Below are 18747 nucleotides of genomic sequence, written 5' to 3'. Positions count from 1 at the left end.
CTGTTAATTTGCGGAAATATCATGTGAATTACTTACCTGCCGCAGTAAAAGACGAGAACACAATGACCATTAAAAATATTATTGTTTAGAGATCTAGATAATTTTATAGTTTGTTAATTTTATTTGTTTATAAAAGGAGAAATTTATAGTGTATTAAAAAATGAGTATAGAGAGTAGATGGCAACTGCTTCCGGGTCCTCGGCCTCTCATGGGTTTCCAAAGCGACTTAGGCCGGGCCTTTCTCTCATTCCATGCGGCAAGTGTCGTGATGAGACGAAGATTGTGATGGAGTACCGAGTGAAGAAGGAGGGTCCCAACAAAGATCGTATCTTCTACAAGTGTCCGGATCGCAATGTGAGTTATTTTATCGTATTTAATGATTATGGTTAGTTTATACCTATTTTTATAATGGTTGTGATTAAAATTCTAATTTTTTGTTTTAATTTCAGTGGGATGACAGTGGACGATGTTCAGGCTTCTACTGGGAGGAAGAGTATGTTGAACTCGTGCAAAAAATATCTTGCACAACAGGCAGATACGGTGGCTAATGAGGCAGTGATCCAGCCGAAGAAGCCCAAAGATGTTGCACAATCGGAGGATCTGTCTGTTTTAGTTGAGATTGGTTGCGAAATCCTTGTGCTCCTGAAATGTATTTTAGCTTTAGTTCTTTTAGTGGTAGTTGGGATTGTCTACATTGTAGCGATGCTTTCATAAATTTGTATCTTTTGTGGTGGCATGCATGTTGTATAAATAATTAATTATGATCTAGGTTTTAATATGATATTTATGTCATGTAATGCAGATGAGCCGTTATTGGATGTATAATGCTAATCGCCGCTCCCAAGAGTTCATTGACGGCGTGCATTCTTTGTTACGTGCGGCCGAGGCAAACAAACGCGACGGTTTCATGTGCTGCCCATGTGCCATATGTAAGAATACGGTGGAATATCCTTGCTCAAGGACTCTTCATTCACACTTGTTCAAGTCGGGTTTCATGCCAAACTATATTTGTTGGACAAAGCACGGAGAAACCGGTGTTGTAATGGAAGAAGGTGAAGAAGAACAATGGGACGACAATGATATTATTCCTGATGGTGCGTGCTTCAATAATACTGCAATGGGAGAAGCTGAAGAAGAGGTAGCCGCAGAAGATGAGCCGGCTGATGATCTTTGTCAGGTCATTCGTGACGCACAAAGAGAATGTGAAAGTGAAAAGGAGAAGATCAAGTTCGAGCGGATGCTAGAAGATCACAAGAAATTATTGTACCCAACTTGTGATGCAGGGCAGAAAAAGTTGGGAACCACACTAGAATTGCTGCAATGGAAGGCAAAGAATGGTGTATCTGACAAGGGATTTGGAGAGTTACTAAAAATCCAAAAGAAGATGCTTCCAAAGTACAATGAATTGCCCGCCACTACCTACGAAGCAAAACAAGTTGTCTGTCCTATGGGGCTAGAAATAGAGAAGATACATGCATGTCCTAATGACTTCATCCTGTACCGTGGCAAAGAGTACGAGAAATTGGATGCATGCCCGGTATGCCATGCGTCGCGGTATAAGATCAGGCGAGATGACCCTGGTGATGTTGAGGGCGAACGTCCGCGTAAGAAAATCCCTACCAAGGTTATGTGGTATGCTCCTATAATACCACGCTTGAAACGTCTGTTCAGAAACAAAGAACATGCAAAATTGTTACGATGGCACAAAAAAGACCATAAGGTAGACAATATGTTGAGACACCATGCTGATGGGTCCCAGTGGAGAATCAATATGTTGGCACAAAATCAATATGTTGGCACAAAATTGATGACTGCCATTAAGAAGTGGAACAAAATGAAAGTAGACCTTCTTGCCAAGGGTATCAGACCAGAATCACTCGAGTGGGGAGAACGTGCAAAGAATTGGTTTTTCGCTCATGGGGGAACACTAGACCAGGAGACAGGGAAGTGTGTTTATGGCGCAAGACTGCAAGAAGCAGCAGAAAGATTGTTTTATGCTCAGAGAGCTACTGCTAGTGGTGCGTTCAGGCCCAATAGAGAGAAGGATGAGCTGACATACGCCATCGGGACTATTGAACATGGTGGCCGAACTAGAGGCAAAGGAAGTGTCTCATGGGAGCATGGATTCCCTCAGGACAGACCTTCCTACAGAAGTTGCCAGAGAAAGAAGGAAGAAGAGGCACAGCAGCTCCAGAGGTTGGAGGAAGCGGTGCGTGAAGCACAGGAGCGGGAAAAAAAACCTTGAAGCGAGAATGCAGGAGAAAATCAGAAGGCAAGTGCAAATAGCAGTGAGTGCAAACAAGCAGGCATCAGAGCCAGGAATCAACATTAGCCAATCTGTTCAGTTGAAAAGCAGCTGCGCTTCCACGGAGATACCAAATCAAGGGAACACAGGACTGCGCTTCCCTGTGGATGACGTCACTGAACCTTGTACAACGTGTGAGCTACACATTCCGAAGGAGAATTCCACAATCAAGGTGGCTATCGGTCTTGTTAATCCTATCGACCGAACCAAGACACCAAGAATTCATGGGAATAAAATCCAAGAAGGATATGCTACCATCTCGGTAGATAAAGCTGAAAAAGGTTTTAGTGATTTGCCTCTTGACATTCCTGGAGGTGATGGCGAGAAGACTCTAGGAGATGCGGAGAAGACATTTATTCTATGGCGCAAGCGCTACATCATCATTCCAGGGATGTCGGCTCCACCTCCTCCTGAACTACCTCACCATAGGTACGTGCGGATGAAAACACTATATCATTAATTTGTATTGGCTTAAATAATTAACAATCTGCTCATAATAATATATTATTTCTTTTTTTGTAGCAGATCCTCCCCCAACCTAAATCCAATTGTTCAATCGCCAGATCATCATAGTGCTCTGTACGATGACATTGTGTTGGAAGACGAGGCTGCATCCACACCATATCCAAGGAGGTCTCCAATGCCGCAGCCGCCACCTCCAAGGAGGTCTCCAATGTCGCTGCCAACACCTCCAAGGAGGTCTCCAACACCTCCCTCGCCCCCGCCTACCAAGAAGCCTAGCAAGAGGCCAGCCCCTCAAACAAAGAATCAGTCCCCGCATGCAAAGAAAGCCACCGTGAAATCAAGGGCTATTCCCAAAATAATATCTGAAGAGAAGGAAGAAGGAACTGATGTATATAAAAAAGACATGTCTAGATTCTATGACAAACTTAAAATGAATCAAGAAGCAAGGAGAAACCCGGAGAAACCGTACTTCTTCGTAGCTCCAGATATTCTAAGAAAAAAGGTGACTTCTTACCAGCAACAACAGCGGGAATCTCGTAAGCCATCCAAATCAACGTTATCAGACTATGACCGCACTCTCACCAAGTCAATTGAGGCGGCACAGAAAAAGAAGCGGGCAGGGAAAGGAGTTGCCCAACTCGGACAACAAGCGCACCAATCAGTCCCCCCCGCTAGTTGTTGGTAATGAATATGGTTCGAATTTAGGATTAATGCGTCAGGCAAACATACCTCCGGATGTCGATTTGGATCACCTTGGTGAATTTCTTGATGAGACTAGTCTCGACCTTTACCAGATGTTTGGTGATGGAAACATTGAGAGTGCGGCGGAGGTTGATATTTGGAAGAAAAAAATTTGTACTAGGCCAGAGTCTATACAACCCTCAAGCCTTATCTGATCTGGGGACGCAAATGTACCTGCTAAACAAGTGGTACATGCAGGCGTCTACCAGTGGAGACTTCTACGTTGGTGTTAGAATTAGAGACAAACATTGGTTCCGTGGCGATGATGTTATGTATGTTGACTTTGCAGAATTTCATCAACTATGCCACCTGACCTCTCTGGACAAAGTTATCATTAGCTGCTATTGCCTGTAAGTAATAATTCTTTCGATCTATTATTAAACTCATCATATGTGTGTATATGCATATAAATTATCCTAACAAGTACTATATATATGCAGATTTACAATGACAGAGCTCAGAAAGGAAGGCTGCAATGAAATTGGTTTTGTTGATCCCCATATAGTATTCAAAGACCCAATTACTCCAAAGACTAATTGGAAGTCTGAGTCAGAGAGTAACCTCATGAACTTCTTAGTGAACCAACGCCACAAGAAGGATATACTCTTTCCCTATAACTTCAAGTGAGTGTTAATCATGTCGATCATATCCTTAATGGCTCATATGTTGATTCTAGTTAATTAATGAGTGTTATGCATTATATCCTATAAACATATGCAGCAATCACTGGATATTGATGGACATCGATCTGGTGAAAAGTCACTTGATAATCTATGACTCGATGAGAAAACCACAACAAGACTACCAAGATATGATAGATATTATTCAGAGGTAATTTCAGGATCTCTAGCAACTATATATACACACAAACATGATGATTAACTATATCTGATGACGTGGCAAATTTTTTATTGGGCAGTGTTTGGAAAACCTTTATTGAGAAGCAACACATGGAAAAATGCAAAGCGCCACTGAATGTAATCCCTTTAAAAGTAAGTCCCCTGAATCGCATCATCTTTATTAATTAAACATATAGCTTTCACCGGATCACCAGATTGGATGACAAATCTTTTTCTCGTAAAGTGATGTCTGAGGCAGGAACAGGGGAACAACTACTGTGGTTACTATATTTGCAAGTTTATCAAGGTGCTCTCCCAAAGAACTCCTACAGAGAGACTCAAAGTACGTTAAAAATACACTATATATTCATTTAATTATTATTATTGATTGTGTTACTATATCTTTATATATATATATATATGTACATATATTAATTTATTTTCCTTTAATTCAAACCTGTAGACTCGATGGTTGGAGGAAAAGGTCATACGGCAAGACCAAATCAAAGCAATTCAAGAGTCTATAGCCAGATTTTTTAATGAGTAGGTCATCGATTCCAAGGGCGAGTTCTACTTCGACCCAACACTGTCATTGAAGCCAAGCTAGAGGATGAGAGGAAACTTGTTATGTCACAACAACTATAATGCAATCTTTTGTAATATATGCACATGAAATAATATAATGTAAAATACACATATGCATGCATGCATGTAAATATATATATGATACATGCATGCATATATATATATATATATATATATATATATATATATATATATATATATATATATATATATATATATATATATATATATATATATTTCTATGCTTGAATTGTGTGATTTAATACGTTCATTGTGCTTGAACCGAAACATACTATATGCGCGTATAAATGTATAATTAGCAGCGTACAATACGACTTCGAAAACCTATTTTGAAAAGAAAACAAAAAAAAATGAAAAGAAAAGAAAAAAACCTTTAGTCTCGGTTCGTATTACCAACCGGGACTAAAGGTGCCGGCCATCGTGGCATGTCAGGAGGCACCTTTAGTCCCGGTTGGTGTTACCCACCGGGACTAAAGGTCCTCCTTTAGTCCTGGTTCCTGACCCGGAACTAAAGGACCCCCCCTTTAGTCCCGGGTGGAGAACCAGGACTAGAGGGGGTTTCCCACCGAGAGTAAAGCTCGATTCTCTACCAGTGTCTTTTTATTTGTATTAACGGAAAAAGAAAGGCTTTCGTAATGTAGGTGAGTCCCTGCCCCTGGATGTGGTTCTCATGCTATCAACAACATTTCTACAGTGAGGCTATACTTGTGCTAAGCTGCAGGTAGCTTCGTTGGCTAGTAGCTGCTAAATGCATCAAATGATTGGTCAAAGTCCGCATCAAACCACCTGCTTGCTTTGCTTGCTACTCGCCTGTGTGTTGCTGTATTGGTATGGTAATAAACATATCAATATGATGGAATCATGAGAGTACAGCTTTCGTTTTAGTGTTACTTCTGATTAGTTTGTTATCTGCAAATATCTTGTGAAAATATTTTCGCTTCACAGAATATGATAATTGTGACTCTTGATTTCTCCCGCACAAATGCACGGGTGCCATCTATTATCTATTAATATAATCTATTCCTAAGCTAAGCCTGAAACTACAAAAAAAAATACTAGCTGGATAACATCATAATATGCGCAACACTGAAATAACCACCGGTGATCTTAAAGATGGCGCGGCAATGCCGCGCCCTGAGTTTTCTAGTCTATTCTGAATATTTAACCACCATATGGAACTGGGCTAACTAAGCAAAATCTCTGGAGTTCTGTCTACGCAGCTGCACAAAGGCCAAAAGAAGAACCCCCCAAGCAGCTGCACAAAGGCCAAAAGATGAACCACCAAGCAGCTGCACACAAAGGCCAAAAGATGAACTAGTATTATAAAATAAGATAGGCCAGTTATAAACAAGCCCATAAGCCGAAAGGGCATACTCCGTACATTGGAATTACATCAAACAGTACAAAATTATTCAAGATCAGTTCTTCACATGTGAAGCATATGATGCTTAAACAGGGACACAAATAAATGAGCAACTGGAAAACCTTTTCACCATCAGGTGTGAGTGCGATTCTACCCTCTCTTGTACTCGAGATGCTCAGCGCGGGTGAACTTGGTGAAGCCACTGAAAAAACAAGGCAATGAACCAAACAAGTCAGACTCAGACCCTTCATCGATGCTGTGACATGGGTTCAACAGCAAAGCATCTTCATTCCCACATACCACTTTCTGCTCTGAATGATCTTTTGGCAGCCAGGGAACTTGAACTTGGCACGGCGAAGGGCTTCTTCAGCGTTATTAGCATTGCTTTCCTTGCAGCGCACAGAAAGTAGGACCTGACCAATGTCCACACGAGCACAGGTACCCTGGGGCTTGCCAAAAGCACCCCTCATTCCAGTCTGGAGCCGATCAGCTCTGGCACATGAAAGCATCTTGTTGATACGAAGGGCATGGAACCGATGGACCCTGACCATCAGGAGGAAGGCATCCTTTCCAGCACTCTTGGTCATGTACTTGTTGCAAGCAATGTGGGCAGCCTCAAGAGTCTCACTAGAAACATTCTCCTCCCAACTCACCAGGTGGACACAGAAGGGGAACTCATCCACTCCATTCTTCATCCCAATCATAGATCCTGATCTTGGGGTCAGGGACACCACGGCAGTACCTGGACTTTGGGTATGGCTTGCTCTTGATCTGGCAGTAGCTTCTTGCTGGTCCTGGTCAGAGAGATAACAAAGGACCTAGTTATAACCAATGTGCAGAAAATGACATTGAAGCATAGCATATCATTAGAAACACAAGTGCAGACAAGGAAAATAAAGCACACACAGACACCTTATCCTCTACATCATTATTTCATTATATAGGTGCAAACTCCACACAAATCAGAACTAGAACTTCAACCTCGAAAACCATTTTTTAATGATTCAGTGCAACTAACACATAGTCCTTCTAATTCTATCAAAACAAATCCTGTGGACCATGATACAGATACTCAATCAAGTGACATCATTGCTCAGGTTTAGGGAGAGACAAAATTAGTCCATAATTCATGCAAGATGGTCACAGAGGGCCGATTCACTGTAAACAGAACCCACACATCACACAAAATGAAAGCCAAGCCAATAAGATATAAATAGACTATTCAGTGCTCTTAACATAATAAAGTTATAGTATAAAACACGCTCTACTCCTTGTTAGATGTCCACAGAAAGGGAATTATTTTGCTTGTAATAACAAAGGCATCCACTAAAACAGAATGGAAACAGACCATAAAATCAGAGATCAAGCATTCAATGTTTTAGACAAGAAGATGTAGCTCCGAATCAGCGACCCTAGTACAGACAAACAGGCCGCACCAAATCACAGAGCTTTGCAAAATCGTGTACATATTTGTACTAGGACGGCAAGGAAATTGACTCGGAACCCTGGAGATAGGACATGATAATATGAAATTCTGCCAACTACAAACACCTCGTATGTCAATAGAAACTAAGAAAAACAATACAAGGGGTCATTTGCCATTCTTCAAACTCCTGGTGATGAGACTAATTTTAGTACATAATACCAGCCAGCAGTTTACTGCAGCAGTAGCAAAATGTGATAAAGGAAGCTGAGGCACAGCTCTCTCCTTTCATAGGAGTCGGCTTGATAGGTTCCTACGCGCTGAGTCCAGGTTCATCAGGTGTAACTTGAGCGCGGATTGGCTCTCGAACAAGACCCGTCGACGATGAATTGTTTTCTAGCTCTTCTGTAGAGGAAACAGATGCTGCAATGTCAACTTTCATTGTTTGCTCTGAAGGCAATTTAGGGAGAGATTTCCGTTGGGGCTTCTTCACTGCATTTGCAGCAGGTACTTTCTCGACACCATTTTGGGAGACCCTTTCATCGAGACTCAGTTGAGCTGAACGAGCTGGAGGATTTGAATTTCCTTTGGTCCCTCCTGAGGATGTGTTCTTGGAGCGACCAAGCTTTGGTGATCTAGCTCTTGTTGTAGGGATCTAAGATCAACAGAAAATAATATTGGGAGCCATAACCTTTATACCTAGTGGCAAGCTGGGTAAGAAATTTTTAAGTGTGACATAGCTGTTATTGGAAATTCAAAAGCAACAATCCAATGAAAACAAGACCAAACTAGGCTTTGGGAGCCTTCAAATTTATTGTTTTCTTATTCATATAGCTGCTAACTCCAGCAAAATATGGATTATGGACTTGCAATGAATTTAGCATAGAACTATTAATTAGATTGCAAACCTAACAATACAACAAATGCCCCAACTAAAGACAAGAATAGCATGACCATGGGGGTAATCGTTCATTTTATCCATAAGCTATGAATTAAGAACCTTGTTTACAACTGTACAAGTTACAGAAAATTCAGGTGCACAAAGTGCATGATAAATCTTAAATATTGTATAGGCAAAAGACTGTAATTGGATTTAGCTATTACAAAATGTGATATGTTATATTTGAGTACAAGACTGCAAAGCTCTTTTGCTGTATGACTCAATAGAGTAAAATTTTGTAGCTACAACAAAACAAAAAACTCCTTTTATTAGCTATTTAGCTTGTTAAAAATATTATACCAAGATTAAGGTTTTCAGTTCAACATGATGGTAAACTGAATTAAAGAACTATTGCATTTTTATAAGTCATGTTAAAACTTAGGCAACATATCAGGTGCAAACCAACCAACCTGTGCAAACTTGGAAACTACCAATCAGGACCACTAGATGTTGATCCAATGGATGAGGTGAGGGGGCTTAAGCGCAAAAAAAAAGGCCGGCGGGTGGGGGGCTTAAGCGCAAAAAAATCCCACCTCTCACCCCATCCATTGAATCAGCATCTAGTGGTCCTGATTGGTAGTTTCCAAGTTTACACAGGTTGATTGGTTTGCAACTGATACGTTGCCTAAAACTTAACAGGCAGAAACTTGAAGGATGATTAATTGATTAATATAATCTTTTCAAGTTGAATTGTAATGCAGATAATTTTTTCCCCTTAGCAGTAAACTGAGATATTTTGTGATTTAGATATAGCATATATCTACAGCCCGCAATTCAATGGAGGAGAATAGGAAGAAGAAACTAAGCCATAAGTAAGGGGGGGGGGGGGGAGGGGGGACAATTACCTTCTTCAACTCAACCTTGGGGGGAGGTGGTTCCTTATAAAAGCTAGGGCATTGGTGTTGCCTTGAAATTTAAACTCTTTCTCAGCATTTTGAGTTCAGCTTCTTCAGTTTCCTGCACAGAAGTAACAAATGGATAAAGTCAACATTATAATCAATGTCGCAACGAGCAATTATCACTTCCATAGTAATATGAAAATAGAATAAGGGCACAAACCTTTGATTTTGCCTGCAAGTTCCTTTTCTCCAGTTCCTGTGCATGAATCTTCTCCTCGAGCGTTGAGTAGAACTATATCATTGCAGAACAGTGTAAGCAAAGAAATGATGCCCATATGTTCTTAAACTAAAACCAGTGCTAAGTTATCTACAGTGAGTTACCTCTCTTCTTTTTTCAGTTCTCTCATCACACTTAAAACTAAATCCATATGATGGAGTGCTGCCAACCCTTTGAGGTTTCACACTTTCATTTGATTCTTCTTCAATATCCTTTTTGACAGAATGCTGGTTTGATGCCTTCTGAGTTTTGTTCTTCTCTCTGGATTGGAATGAAGCACATGATATTGCAAGAAACTCTTTTATACCTAAGTGCGCTAGGTAAGAGAATAAATTTACGGAGAAAAAAGTATAGGGTATGACTTGGTTGGAAACATATATATATGTAGCAAGACTTGGTTTCACAGCGCAGTTTCAATTATCACAAGATGGAAGTCAAAGCAAACAGTAGTTTCCAAAATGGTAAATGCCAAAGCATGAACAAATTAAAAAAAATACTGTGTAACTATAAAATGTCTGTGGTACATGCACAGACAATAATAAATGTTCAAATAAACAAGATGATCCCAAGGGGGAAAACTCCTTTGCTTATTTGACGGAACGAACACTTCAAAAAACTCATTAAATCATGCTATACTCTTATGCTACCAAAAAAATCTAGCAAACATAGTTGTACCAATAATTCATAGCATTTTCACACTCAAGGTAATGTGGGTAATTAAAACACTCATCCAACCTAGGAAAAAACTAGTGGTCTTTTTAATTAAGAAATAGGCACCCAAATTCGCCCCGACGAGGACTTGACTTAGGTGGTCTAAGCGTACATCCATATCAACCAACTGAGCTAGGATTAGTGTTTCAAAGACGTCGCCTAGGCGTCCAGGCATACCCAGCTCGCCTTGTGAAACAGTGGCGCCTTGTCGCCTAGGCGTCCAGGCGGACCCAACATTCACCTGGACCCTTAGTCGCCTTTTAAACACTGGCTAGGATCAGTTCCTCACAATCTGAGAAGTTAGTAGGCCTGGCTTAATTGGATGCTTAGAGCGCTGATTTTAAGTTGAGAAACAGAAACCATGAAGCAACACGGAATCACAAAGTGCAAAACGAAGAACCAAAACAGCTTACTTTGAGTCCTCAAGTGATGGGCTCTCCTTGGCAACTGGACGGAAACTGCTCTTTTCGGCCTTCTAATGAAATCACCAACAACAAAAATGTATAAGGTTCAAACTTCAAACGGCAAGGCACATAAACATTCCTAGAAGTAATATAGTAGCAATCATGCATATCACTATAAGCACTATAAAAATATAGATGGGCACATCGTAACTCATAAGCTATAACAAAAGTTTAACTTACTTTCTTACTGGCACCAGCATCACCATTGCTTGAAGAGCTATCAACTAGATCTGGATCAGAAACCCGTGCAAGCCTTAGGATAAGGACTGGGAGAGCTTTTCCTAGCTTGACTCTTATCCCCGCCTCGAGGGCTCTGTCGCTGAGATTTAGTAACAACCTTCAGTGAATGGCCTAGAACACATGAAAATGCCAGAAAACACGTGACTGTCAGCGGACCACTGATTGAAGTCACCAGAACTGGCAATGTGTGAACGTGAAAACCTTACCTCAGGAACTCGGGGCTTTATGTCCTGGGATTGCGAGGTGGCTTCCATTTCCACTTCTTCAGATGGGTTGATCACCTCGCTCTTGCCCGAATGCACTCCATCAGCCAGCACGTCGTGTTCTTCTGCGTGGCCCTCTACACTATCACTGGGCGTCAACTTCCCCTTGGCCCCATTGTCAATGCCCACTGCACCAATAGCATCAGTAACCTCCGTATTCGCATCCATGTTACGCTACCGTCTCAGGATTTCTTTAGGCCAGATTAAAAAGAGAACTCCCAAGCCACTAGCTTGCACAAGCTATCCGCAATCACCGCAGGATCATGCTATGCCGGACAGCAAATGAATTCGCATCAAACTAGACTGAATGCAGAGAAAGAAACATGAGACTTTTCCCTGTGTGCCATTATAAAAGATCGTAATTCCCTATGTGCCCCTGGAAAAATTTAGCGGTCTTCAGTGCCACTACTCTAACTTTTTCGTGTCATCTATGCCACTTCCGTCAGTTTTAGCTCTAACGCCGTTAAACTGTAGGTGTGAAAAGACGAAAATACCCTTAAGTTCAAATATGTTATTAATTTTTTTTGAGCATCTTAACGACTTCAAATGAAAAAACTCAAAACTAGAAAGTTGTAGATCTCGTCGAGATCTATAATTTTCATATAAATTTTTTTTTTCATTTAATTTCGCAAAAAAAAAAAGATTTGATATGATTAATATATCTTAGAAAAATCATATTTTTTTTTTTTTTTGCGAAATTAAATGAAAAAAAAATTATATGAAAATTATAGATCTCGACGAGATCTACAACTTTCTAGTTTTGAGTTTTTTCATTTGAAGTCGTTAAGATGCTCAAAAAAATTAATAACATATTTGAACTTAAGGGCATTTTCGTCTTTTCACCCCTGCAGTTTAACGGCGTTAGAGCCAAAACTGACGGAAGTGGCATAGATGACACGAAAAAGTTGGAGTAGTGGCGTTGAAGACCACTGAATTTTTTCAGGGGCACACAGAGAATTACGATCTTTTATAATGGCACACAGGGAAAAGTCTCAAGAAACATTTGGTTTCAGCGCTCACGGCAAAGCTGAGATTTGCAGAATAACACGAGCAGTCCATCCAAGAAAGCAAGGGCGTCCTTACAGTGGGGACGAAGACAGCGAAGAATCCAACCGGAGGGGTAAGGCAGGCGCGGTCTCGGTCAAAGGACACCTGGATCTGGATCGAGCCGTGGCTCTTGAGCGCATGAAAGGAAATGGTAAGGGAAAGGTGAATGCGGGAGAGCAGCGACGGTGGCGAGAGACTCCGGCGGTGGCGGTGGCGGCGGTGGGGCGGGACGGTGGGAGGGATACAGCGGGGGCGTGCGTGGCTCGTGCTTTGTCTGGGTTCCCGGGTGGTGCCTTACTAATGAGCCACTTTCTGCTATAGCACGAACGGATAGGTCAGCTCCGGTTTCCGATAGAGTGATCTAGGTTCTAAAAAGAGAACTTACTTCGACGGCTCAACCCACCTAACTTTACTTTGGCCGCGTTTAGTTCAAACACAAATTCCCAATAAATGCTACAGTAGCTATCACATCGAATCTTGCGATATGTGCATGGAGTATTAAATGTAGACGAAAAAAACTAATTGCACAGTTTGGTTAGAAATCACGAGACGAACGTTTTGAGCCTAATTAGTCCACGATTGAACACTAATTGCCAAATAAAAACGAAAGTGCTACAGTAGCCCGAATTTCAAAATTTGGCCAACTAAACACGAGCTTTGCTTTCTTTTGACAATAACATTTATATGTATACGGCCGAGGGAAGAATCAACGGCTTTCTTCGCCCTCCTACTATCCATTGATATGGGATGGGATCTAGCTCTAGACATAATTTTGAAGTGCCATCGGTGAAGGCAAGGCCAATGAGACTGCTATACGTGTTTTCCGTGGGCAACCAAAGATTTAATGCTCTAATTCTTCTTAGTTTGTCTTTCTCCAGCAGATTTCTCATGAGTAGATGTTGTTCTGTTGGTTTTATGTAATCTGTGTTCAAATGAGTTTTGCCCAAGTTTCACTTACTTTGACCTTTGTTTCTCTGGATTTCAAATGAGCCTAGCACGCCCGCCGCTCGCGCCCCTCCACTCTCACACGCATGCATGGAGGCCCAGCAACTCAAGCAGGTGCCTATGGTAGATGGGTCCTACTACAACATTCAAATACCAGATCTACTTTTGCAATATTCAGATAAAACATTTGAGACATACTCCTTCGGTCCCTAAATAACCGTCGCTGTTGATGTGCGTGCCGCAAGTTTGATTCAATCTGTGGAAAACACGTGCAACATTTGGATCTCCAAACAAATTTATTAAAAACTAGATTAAAAAATCTTTCCAATTATAATAATTATGTACCATAAATATTAATATTTTTTAATATATATTTAGTCAAAGTTATTTCTCGAGAAGCACAAACGACAGATATTTAGGGACAGAGAGAGTAGAGTTGAAACACCATTGCAACATGTGCAACATGTAATGTATTTTTGAAACATCTAGATACAACACTTGCAACATACAAAAAAAAAGACAGATAAAACACTTAAGACATGCGTCTGAAACACTTGCAACATAACCATTGCAACATGTGCAACATCCCAGTCTACTTTTGAAACATCCAGATGCAACACTTGCAACATATAAAAGAAGACAGATGAAACACTTGAGACATGCGTCTGAAACACTTGCAATATATGTGTACAAAAAAATAGATAAAATATTGGGATAGACGCTTGCAACATACGTGTACAACTATTGAAATATATGCAACATCCTGATCTACTTTTGCAACATCCGCATGAAGCAATTAAAACAAACATCTGAAACAACTGAAACACTTGAAACATAGACTTGCAACGTGTCTGAAAAAACATCCAGAAACACTTGAAACACAACGTCGCCGTGCGAGCATGACCTACCTCTTGGAGAACTACGGTGGCGCAGGCCTCCCCTTTCTGCCGACGACGCGAGGTGGATGGGGAAGCAGGCGCAGGCCTCCCCTGCTTCCCCTTCCACTACGGGAGAGGTGGATCGGCGCGACACTAGATGGTGGCGCTTCCGATCTCGTGCTAGCACGAGCTGTCGCCGCTCTGGTGGATCGAGAAAGCCGTGGCGGGTCTACGCGTGAGCTGTCGCTGGTTCGGTGGACAAGGCGGTTGACGAGCTGGAGAAGACCGCGGCGGGCCAGAGGCGTGGTGGAGAGAGAGGAAGGCGGGCAGCGGGGAGGTGCGATGGAGAGGGATCAAGGTGGGTGGCCGCGCTCGGGCAAGGTGGAGATGCTCGCTGTCGAGCCTTGGTCACCGTGGAGAACGCCGGGCGGTGCGGCAGAGTGTGGTCGCAGCGGAGCGCGTCCGCTCGAGCTACGGTGAATTTTTTCTGGGGAATGGAGACAGCAGGCTACGGGCGTGGGCGAGAGGCTACTATCACTGGGCCATTAGGCTTTCCATTTAGATTTTGAGCCAACATAGAGTCTGTTCGTTGGTTGATTTCTGGGCTGATAAGCCCGGCTGGTGCTGGTTTATTGTGAGAGGAAAATACTGTACTATTGCTGATAAGTCTTGGCTGAAACCAACAAGCGAACAGGCCGTTAATCTTCTTCTTTTTCTTCTTTTGCCAATTAAAAAAAGAAAAAGGTCTAAATAACCCTTTCAAGTTTGGGTGGTTGTCTACTTAACCCCTAGGACTATAAAACCATGTATTAAACAACCTAAACTTGTCTAAACCAGACATATGATCCCCTAGAGTGGTTTTGTAGGTTAGTTTTGCTGACTTGGTAAGCCACGTTGGATAGAGATACCACTGTAGAGCTTGGGCCCACTTGTCAGTTCTTTAATTCATCCACCCACGCCATTCTCTCTCTTGACTCATTCTCTCGATCTCTTTTTCCTGGAACCAGCGACCGGTAACATTGTCATCTGTCACGGCATACCTTCCCCTTCCCTTCCTCTCCTGCGACGCCGCCCGCTGTCACCTAGCTACAGCGGGGAGTGTCCAAGGCCAGGGCTCCCGGTTTCGCAGCGTCGTGCTCAGCCGATACGTAAAAGCAACGACGGCGGCGGCGTGACGTAGAGGTGCGGCCCTATCCGCGCAAGAGAGGAGCCCGAGGCGGCGACGTGGCCATCGCTGGCACCAAGCGCGTAGCTGCCCATCTCGTATGGAGGGGTAGCTGGTGGTGCTCGATAACGTCCGCGCAGACAAGGGGAAAAAGGCTATCGAGCTGCTCCCGCTCGCGGTTGCTCAAGGTGCACAGGTGCTGCCGCACACCGGGGGAGGACGACCCGCCCATGGCGAGGAAGGCGTCGCTACAACGCTTCATGGAGATGCGCAAGGGACGAGCCGCCACGCTCTCCTTGCCGTCGCTGCCGTGCCGACCCTAGCACCGCTTTGCCGTGACCCTTCGACCGTTCACTCATTCACGCCAAGTCTCCATCAGTCACATGCCTTGTCGTTGACGCCGTCATGTTCTTTGGCCGGCTTTGATGCCAGCAGGGAGATCGGCGTGCATGTCGTTGCATTCCTGACCATCAGCGCCTGCGGCCTTATCGAGCTGGGCCTCGCGCCATTCAAGCACGACTACACGAGGAGGCCTCGGTTGCAACCTTTGGAAGGAGCAGGAAGGCATCCCTGAGTGGCTTGCCGGTCACGCGCCGTGGTTCGTGGTGCACTGGTGTACATGAACATGACACTGGTAGAGAACCGAGCTTTACTCCTGGTGGGAAACCCCCTCTAGTCCCGGTTCCCCACCCGGGAGCAAGCATCCGGGACTAAAGGAGACTAAAGGAGGACCTTTAGTCCCGGTGGGTAACACCAACCGGGACTAAAGGTGCCTCCTGACATGCCACGATGGCCGGCACCTTTAGTCCCGGTTGGTAATATGAACCGGGACTAAAGGTTTTTTTTCTTTTTTCTTTTCTTTTCATTTTTTTGTTTTCTTTTCAAAATAGGTTTTCGAAGTCGTATTGTACGCTGCTAATTATACATTTATACGCGCATATAGTATGTTTCGGTTCAAGCACAATGAACGTATTAAATCACACAATTCAAGCATAGAAATATATATATATATATATATATATATATATATATGCATGCATGCATCATATATATATATTTACATGCATGCATGCATATGTGTATTTTACATTATATTATTTCATGTGCATATATTACAAAAGATTGCATTATAGTTGTTGTGACATAACAAGTTTCCTCTCATCCTCTAGCTTGGCTTCAATGGCAGTGTTGGGTCGAAGTAGAACTCGCCCTTGGAATCGATGACCTGCTCATTAAAAAATCCGGCTATAGACTCTTGAATTGCTTTGATTTGGTCTTGCCGTATGACCTTTTCCTCCAACCATCGAGTCTACAGGTTTGAATTAAAGGAAAATAAATTAATATATGTACATATATATATATATATAAAGACATAGTAACACAATCAATAATAATAATTAAATGAATATATAGTGTATTTTTAACGTACTTTGAGTCTCTCTGTATAAGTTCTTTGGGAGAGCACCTTGATAAACTTGCAAACATAGTAACCACAGTAGTTGTTCCCCTGTTCCTGCCTCAGACACCACTTTACGAGAAAAAGATTTGTCATCCAATCTGGTGATCCGGTGAAAGCTATATGTTTAATTAATAAAGATGATGCGATTCAGGGGACTTACTTTCAAAGGGATTACATTCAGTGGCGCTTTGCATTTTTCCATGTGTTGCTTCTCAATAAAGGTTTTCCAAACACTGCCCAATAAAAAATTTGCCACGTCATCAGATATAGTTAATCATCATGTTTGTGTGTATATATAGTTGCTAGAGATCCCGAAATTACCTCTGGATAATATCTATCATATCTTGGTAGTCTTGTTGTGGTTTTCTCATCGAGTCATAGATTATCAAGTGACTTTTCACCAGATCGATGTCCATCAATATCCAGTGATTGCTGCATGTGTTTATAGGATATAACGCATAACACTCATTAATTAACTAGAATCAACATATGAGCCATTAAGGCTATGATCGACATGATTAACACTCACTTGAAGTTATAGGGAAAGAGTATATCCTTCTTGTGGCGTTGGTTCACTAAGAAGTTCATAAGGTTACTCTCTGACTCAGACTTTCAATTAGTCTTTGGAGTAATTGGGTCATTGAATACTATATGGGGATCAACAAAATCAATTTCATTGCAGCCTTCCTTTCTGAGCTCTGTCATTGTAAATCTGCATATATATAGTACTTGTTAGGATAATTTATATGCATATACACACATATGATGAGTTTAATAATAGATCGAAAGAATTATTACTTACAGGCAATAGCAGCTAATGATAACTTTGTCCAGAGAGGTCAGGTGGCATAGTTGATGAAATTCTGCAAAGTCAACATACATAACATCATCGCCACGGAACCAATGTTCGTCTCTAATTCTGACACCAACGCAGAAGTCTCCACTGGTAGACGCCTGCATGTACCACTTGTTTAGCAGGTACATTTGCGTCCCCAGATCAGATAAGGCTTGAGGGTTGTATAGACTCTGGCCTAGTACAAATTTTTTCTTCCAAATATCAACCTCCGCCGCACTCTCAATGTTTCCATCACCAAACATCTGGTAAAGGTCGAGACCAGTCTCATCAAGAAATTCACCAAGGTGATCCAAATCGACATCCGGAGGTATGTTTGCCTGATGCATTAATCCTAAATTCGAACCATATTCATTACCAACAACTAGTGGGGGGATTGATTGGTGCGCTTGTTGTTCGAGTTGGGCAACTCCTTTCCCTGCTCGCTTCTTTTTCTGTGCCGCCTCAATTGACTTGGTGAGAGTGCGGTCATAGTCTGATAACGTTGATTTGGACGGCTTATGAGATTCCCGCTGTTGTTGCTGGTAAGAAGTCACCTTTTTTCTTAGAATATCTGGAGCTACGAAGAAGTACGGTTTCTCCTTGCTTCTTGATTCATTTTAAGTTTGTCATAGAATCTAGACATGTTTTTTTATATGCATCAGTTTTTTCTTCCTTCTCTTCAGATATTATTTTGGGAATAGCCCTTGGTTTCATGGTGGCTTTCTTTGCAGGCGGGGACTGGTTCTTTGTTTGAGGGGCTGGCCTCTTGCACGGCTTCTTGGTAGGCGGGGGTGGGGGAGGCGTTGGAGACCTCCTTGGAGATGGTGTGGATACAGCCTCGTCTTCCAACACAATGTCATCGTACAGAGCACTATGATGATCTGGCGATTGAACAATTGGATTTAGGTTGGGGGAGGATCTGCTACAAAAAAAAAGGAATGA

The 18747-nt window shown here is 42.2% G+C and overlaps 2 pseudogenes; both read right to left on the bottom strand.

The window, feature by feature from the left end:
• Positions 1 to 6397: 6397 nt before the first annotated feature.
• LOC136524516 (large ribosomal subunit protein uL16z-like) lies at positions 6398 to 8034 on the bottom strand (annotated as a pseudogene).
• On the bottom strand, positions 7895 to 11680 carry LOC136520857 (protein WVD2-like 5; annotated as a pseudogene).
• Between the last annotated feature and the right edge of the window lie 7067 nt (positions 11681 to 18747).

Source organism: Miscanthus floridulus, chromosome 18 (genome assembly GCF_019320115.1).
Source record: "Miscanthus floridulus cultivar M001 chromosome 18, ASM1932011v1, whole genome shotgun sequence".
Classification (NCBI taxonomy): domain Eukaryota; kingdom Viridiplantae; phylum Streptophyta; class Magnoliopsida; order Poales; family Poaceae; genus Miscanthus; species Miscanthus floridulus.
The sequence above is the reverse complement of the archived record's forward strand: the minus strand, read 5'-3'. Positions and strand labels throughout refer to the sequence as shown.